We start from the raw sequence: 6,838 nt of genomic DNA, 5'->3' as shown, positions 1-6,838 counted from the left end.
CCAGGCTTAAAGGGGAAGTAAATCCAAAAACTACATTTTGCATCAAAAAGGAAAATCTAATTCTGAGCAAATTCCCAATATCCAGTCCCTGCACTGCTGGTTCTGACTCCCCAATATCCATTCATTCCTCATTCTCACTGGGTTTATAGTTATGTGTAACTGTCACTGTGTCTGTCCCTTTCCCTTCCCTGCACTGCTGGTTCTGACTCCTGATACAACTCCCCAATATCCATTCATTCCTCATTCTCACTGGGTTTATAGTTATGTGTAACTGTCACTGTGTCTGTCCCTTTCCCTTCCCTGCACTGCTGGTTCTGACTCCTGATACAACTCCCCAATATCCATTCATCCCTCATTCTCACTGGGTTTATAGTTATGTGTAACTGTCACTGTGTCTGTCCCTTTCCCTTCCCTGCACTGCTGGTTCTGACTCCTGATACAACTCCCCAATATCCATTCATCCCTCATTCTCACTGGGTTTATAGTTATGTGTAACTGTCACTGTGTCTGTCCCTTTCCCTTCCCTGCACTGCTGGTTCTGACTCCTGATACAACTCCCCAATACCCATTCATTCCTCATTCTCACTGGGTTTATAGTTATGTGTAACTGTCACTTTCCCTTTCCCTTCCCTGCACTGCTGGTTCTGACTCCTGATACAACTCCCCAATACCCATTCATCCCTCATTCTCACTGGGTTTATAGTTATGTGTAACTGTCACTGTGTCTGTCCCTTTCCCTTCCCTGCACTGCTGGTTCTGACTCCTGATACAACTCCCCAATACCCATTCATTCCTCATTCTCACTGGGTTTATAGTTATGTGTAACTGTCACTGTGTCTGTCCCTTTCCCTTCCCTGCACTGCTGGTTCTGACTCCTTTCTCTGTATTTTTGGCTTTACTTGCCCTTTAATACGGCGCTTACACATTGTGCACGGTGAGCACTTTCCAGCTGCACAATCAGCACAAGAGCCCAGTGTTGCACTATGGAAACATCCCGGTAATATCTGCGCAGTCAGTCAGACCGTGGGTGGGGGGGGCCCTTGAAGTGGGTTTGACAGTCGCGTCAGTGGAAATGTTCACAAAACAAACAATTGTGTGAATCTGTCTCACCACTATTCTTACTGATTGTGTCTTTATCCCCCCCCCCAGCTCAGATTGAAGTGATCCCGTGTAAGATTTGCGGAGATAAATCATCTGGGATCCACTATGGTGTCATTACCTGCGAGGGATGTAAGGTACGGAACGTCAGTATGGCAGCGCCTACCCATATGTATAAATACAAATATACAGAGAGGGAATGTTCTGGGCACACAATAAGCTGTACCCCCATACTGTACTGTCTAAGGGAAACACTATGGCACCCCCTACCCATATGTATAAATACAAATATACAGAGAAGGAATGTTCTGGGCACACAATAAGCTGTTCCCCCATACTGTACTGTCTAAGGGAAACACTATGGCACCTCCTACCCATATGTATAAATACAAATATACAGAGAAGGAATGTTCTGGGCACACAATAAGCTGTTCCCCCATACTGTACTGTCTAAGGGAAACACTATGGCACCTCCTACCCATATGTATAAATACAAATATACAGAGAAGGAATGTTCTGGGCACACAATAAGCTGTTCCCCCATACTGTACTGTCTAAGGGAAACACTATGGCACCTCCTACCCATATGTATAAATACAAATATACAGAGAAGGAATGTTCTGGGCACACAATAAGCTGTACCCCCATACTGTACTGTCTAAGGGAAACACTATGGCACCTCCTACCCATATGTATAAATACAAATATACAGAGAGGAATGTTCTGGGCACACAATAAGCTGTACCCCCATACTGTACTGTCTAAGGGAAACACTATGGCACCTCCTACCCATATGTATAAATACAAATATACAGAGAAGGAATGTTCTGGGCACACAATAAGCTGTACCCCCATACTGTACTGTCTAAGGGAAACACTATGGCACCTCCTACCCATATGTATAAATACAAATATACAGAGAAGGAATGTTCTGGGCACACAATAAGCTGTACCCCCATACTGTACTGTCTAAGGGAAACACTATGGCACCTCCTACCCATATGTATAAATACAAATATACAGAGAGGGAATGTTCTGGGCACACAATAAGCTGTACCCCCATACTGTACTGTCTAAGGGAAACACTATGGCACCCCCTACCCATATGTATAAATACAAATATACAGAGAAGGAATGTTCTGGGCACACAATAAGCTGTACCCCCATACTGTACTGTCTAAGGGAAACACTATGGCACCCCCTACCCATATGTATAAATACAAATATACAGAGAAGGAATGTTCTGGGCACACAATAAGCTGTACCCCCATACTGTACTGTCTAAGGGAAACACTATGGCACCTCCTACCCATATGTATAAATACAAATATACAGAGAAGGAATGTTCTGGGCACACAATAAGCTGTACCCCCATACTGTACTGTCTAAGGGAAACACTATGGCACCTCCTACCCATATGTATAAATACAAATATACAGAGAAGGAATGTTCTGGGCACACAATAAGCTGTACCCCCATACTGTACTGTCTAAGGGAAACACTATGGCACCTCCTACCCATATGTATAAATACAAATATACAGAGAGGGAATGTTCTGGGCACACAATAAGCTGTACCCCCATACTGTACTGTCTAAGGGAAACACTATGGCACCTCCTACCCATATGTATAAATACAAATATACAGAGAGGGAATGTTCTGGGCACACAATAAGCTGTACCCCCATACTGTACTGTCTAAGGGAAACACTATGGCACCCCCTACCCATATGTATAAATACAAATATACAGAGAAGGAATGTTCTGGGCACACAATAAGCTGTACCCCCATACTGTACTGTCTAAGGGAAACACTATGGCACCCCCTACCCATATGTATAAATACAAATATACAGAGAAGGAATGTTCTGGGCACACAATAAGCTGTACCCCCATACTGTACTGTCTAAGGGAAACACTATGGCACCTCCTACCCATATGTGGAAATACATGTTTTCTGTGCAATGTGGGTCTTACTTGGCCTTTATTCTCCCATAGGGATTCTTCCGGCGGAGCCAGCAGGGGAAGCCAATATACTCCTGCAGCCAACAGCAAAGCTGCCACATTGATCGTTCCAGCAGGAACCGCTGCCAACACTGCCGCCTACAGAAGTGCCTATCCCTGGGCATGTCGCGGGACGGTGAGGCCCTGCCATAGTGTGTGCCAGTATCCCATCCCAGTATCCCATCCCAGTATCCCATCCCAGTATCCCATCCCAGTGTCCCATCCCAGTGTCCCATCCCAGTGTCCCATCCCAGTATCCCATCCCAGTATCCCATCCCAGTGTCCCATCCCAGTGTCCCATCCCAGTGTCCCATCCCAGTGTCCCATCCCAGTATCCCATCCCAGTATCCCATCCCAGTATCCCATCCCAGTGTCCCATCCCAGTGTCCCATCCCAGTGTCCCATCCCAGTATCCCATCCCAGTGTCCAATCCCAGTGTCCCATCCCAGTATCCCATCCCAGTGTCCCATCCCAGTGTCCCATCCCAGTATCCCATCCCAGTGTCCCATCCCAGTGTCCCATCCCAGTGTCCCATCCCAGTATCCCATCCCAGTGTCCCATCCCAGTGTCCCATCCCAGTGTCCCATCCCAGTATCCCATCCCAGTGTCCCATCCCAGTGTCCCATCCCAGTGTCCCATCCCAGTGTCCCATCCCAGTGTCCCATCCCAGTGTCCCATCCCAGTGTCCCATCCCAGTATCCCATCCCAGTGTCCCATCCCAGTATCCCATCCCAGTATCCCATCTCAGTATCCCATCCCAGTGTCCCATCCCAGTATCCCATCCCAGTATCCCATCCCAGTGTCCCATCTCAGTGTCCCATCCCAGTATCCCATCCCAGTGTCCCATCCCAGTGTCCCATCCCAGTGTCCCATCCCAGTGTCCCATCCCAGTATCCCATCCCAGTGTCCCATCCCAGTGTCCCATCCCAGTATCCCATCCCAGTGTCCCATCCCAGTGTCCCATCCCAGTGTCCCATCCCAGTATCCCATCCCAGTATCCCATCCCAGTGTCCCATCCCAGTGTCCCATCCCAGTGTCCCATCCCAGTGTCCCATCCCAGTATCCCATCCAGTGTCCCATCCCAGTGTCCCATCCCAGTGTCCCATCCCAGTGTCCCATCCCAGTGTCCCATCCCAGTATCCCATCCCAGTGTCCCATCCAGTGTCCCATCCCAGTATCCCATCCCAGTATCCCATCCCAGTGTCCCATCCCAGTGTCCCATCCCAGTGTCCTATCCCAGTGTCCCATCCCAGTGTCCCATCCCAGTATCCCATCCCAGTGTCCCATCCCAGTGTCCCATCCCAGTGTCCCATCCCAGTGTCCCATCCCAGTGTCCCATCCCAGTATCCCATCCCAGTGTCCCATCCCAGTGTCCCATCCCAGTGTCCCATCCCAGTATCCCATCCCAGTGTCCCATCCCAGTGTCCCATCCCAGTGTCCCATCCCAGTGTCCCATCCCAGTATCCCATCCCAGTGTCCCATCCCAGTGTCCCATCCCAGTATCCCATCCCAGTGTCCCATCTCAGTATCCCATCCCAGTATCCCATCCCAGTATCCCATCCCAGTATCCCATCCCAGTGTCCCATCTCAGTATCCCATCCCAGTATCCCATCCCAGTATCCCATCCCAGTATCCCATCCCAGTATGCCATGCCCAGTCCAGTCCCGTCTCTGGTTGTGCCACTCCGTGCCATACAAACTAATGAGAAGTTAATGCCCAGCCTTCAGTGTATTTCATCTTCTCTCTGTCATTGACTTTTATTATCTTCTTTATTTCTCCATGTTTAGCCTACTTCTCGCTTCTCTCTCCCCCATCACATGTAGCTTCTCCTTCCTTCATTTTCTCTTTATGTCTCAACCTCCCATTCTCATTTCGTTCCTGTCTCTTCTCTCCCTCATTCCCAATTGTACCATTTACACCTTATCAGTTTTCTTCTTTCTTTTCTCCCTTTATAATGCTTCTCTCTTTGATTTCCCTTCTCTTTCCTTATACTTCTCTTCTTTTCTCCCTTCCACTGTCCCCATTGTAACTTTGTTCTTCTGCCTCTTTCTCTTCATTTTACTGCCCTACATTATATTTTTCTCTTCTCTTTTTCCTTTTTCGTTCCATTATTTTCTCCTCATATGTCCCTTTCTATTTTCTATTTTTCTTCTTCAATTCTTCTTACTTCCATTGCTCTTCAAACCTTCTCTCTGTCTTTCCATGATTCTATTTTACGTCACTACTCCCTTTCTCTTGCTCTATTTTCTCTCCTCCAACGTCTTCATTGCTTCTTTGTACTTCTGCCTCTTTCTCTTCCTTCATTTTCTTTTTATCTCTCAACCTCCCATTCTCATTTCATTGCTCTCGTCTCTTCTCTCCCTCATTCCCTATTGTACCATTTACACCTTATCAGTTTTCTTCTTTCTTTTTTCCCATTATAATGCTTCTCTCTTTGATTTCCCTTCTCTTTCCTTACACTTCTCTTCTTTTCTCCCCTCCACTCTGTCTCCATTGTAACTTTGTTCTTCTGCCTCTTTCTCTTTCTTCATTTTACTTTCTTACTTTATATTTTTCTCTTCTCTTTTTCCTTCCATTATTTTCTCCTCATCTGTCCCTTTCTATTTTCTATCTTTCTTCTTCAATTCTTCTTACTTCCATTGCTCTTCAAACCTTTTCTCTCGGTCTTTCCATGATTCTATTTTAGGTCACTACTCCCTTTCCATTGCTCCATTCTCTCCTCTAGCTCCATCTCTCCATCTCTGTCTCTCTTCAGGTTCTTTTATCCAAGGGAAACACTATAGCAGCAAGATTTGGCTGAATCTCAAGCATATTTTTCAGGATTCATATTGGGCAGAATCATGTGTCCTGACCAAATCCAAACCCAAAATGTGCTTTACGGTACTGGGCATATGAAAGAGCCATTAAGTCTCCATGTGATCCAGTTTTGGACAAGAATTTGCCCAGTTTCACAATATGCTCCCTTTTCGGTTCAGATAATACCATTCTGTACTATCAGTCTTCACTCCCATTCTGATTCTTTCTCTGTCACCATCTTTTTCTCAACTCTTCTTTTACCTTCTCCTCTAAAGCCTTCTCCTCTGAAGCCTTCTCCTCTGAAACCTTCTCCTCTGAAGCCTTCTCCTCTAAAGCCTTCTCCTCTAAAGCATTTTCATTTGAAACCTTCTCCTCTGAAAACTTCTCCTCTGAAGCCTTCTCCTCTGAAGCCTTCTCCTCTAAAGCCTTCTCCTCTAAAGCCTTCTCCTCTGAAGCCTTCTCCTCTGAAGCCTTCTCCTCTAAAGCCTTCTCCTCTGAAGCCTTCTCCTCTGAAGCCTTCTCCTCTAAAGCCTTCTCCTCTGAAGCCTTCTCCTCTGAAACCTTCTCCTCTGAAGCCTTCTCCTCTGAAGCCTTCTCCTCTAAAGCCTTCTCCTCTAAAGCCTTCTCATCTGAAGCCTTCTCCTCTAAAGCCTTCTCCTCTGAAGCCTTCTCCTCTGAAACCTTCTCCTCTGAAGCCTTCTCCTCTGAAGCCTTCTCCTCTAAAGCCTTCTCCTCTAAAGCCTTCTCATCTGAAGCCTTCTCCTCTAAAGCCTTCTCCTCTGAAGCCTTCTCCTCTGAAACCTTCTCCTCTGAAGCCTTCTCCTCTGAAGCCTTCTCCTCTAAAGCCTTCTCCTCTAAAGCCTTCTGCTCTGAAGCCTTCGCATGTGAAGCCTTCTCCTCTTCCCCTAAAGCGAGAGCAGATAAACGACTTACTTGCCCAC

Source organism: Xenopus tropicalis, chromosome 8, assembly GCF_000004195.4.
Source record: "Xenopus tropicalis strain Nigerian chromosome 8, UCB_Xtro_10.0, whole genome shotgun sequence".
Lineage (NCBI taxonomy): Eukaryota > Metazoa > Chordata > Amphibia > Anura > Pipidae > Xenopus > Xenopus tropicalis.
The sequence above is the reverse complement of the archived record's forward strand: the minus strand, read 5'-3'. Positions refer to the sequence as shown.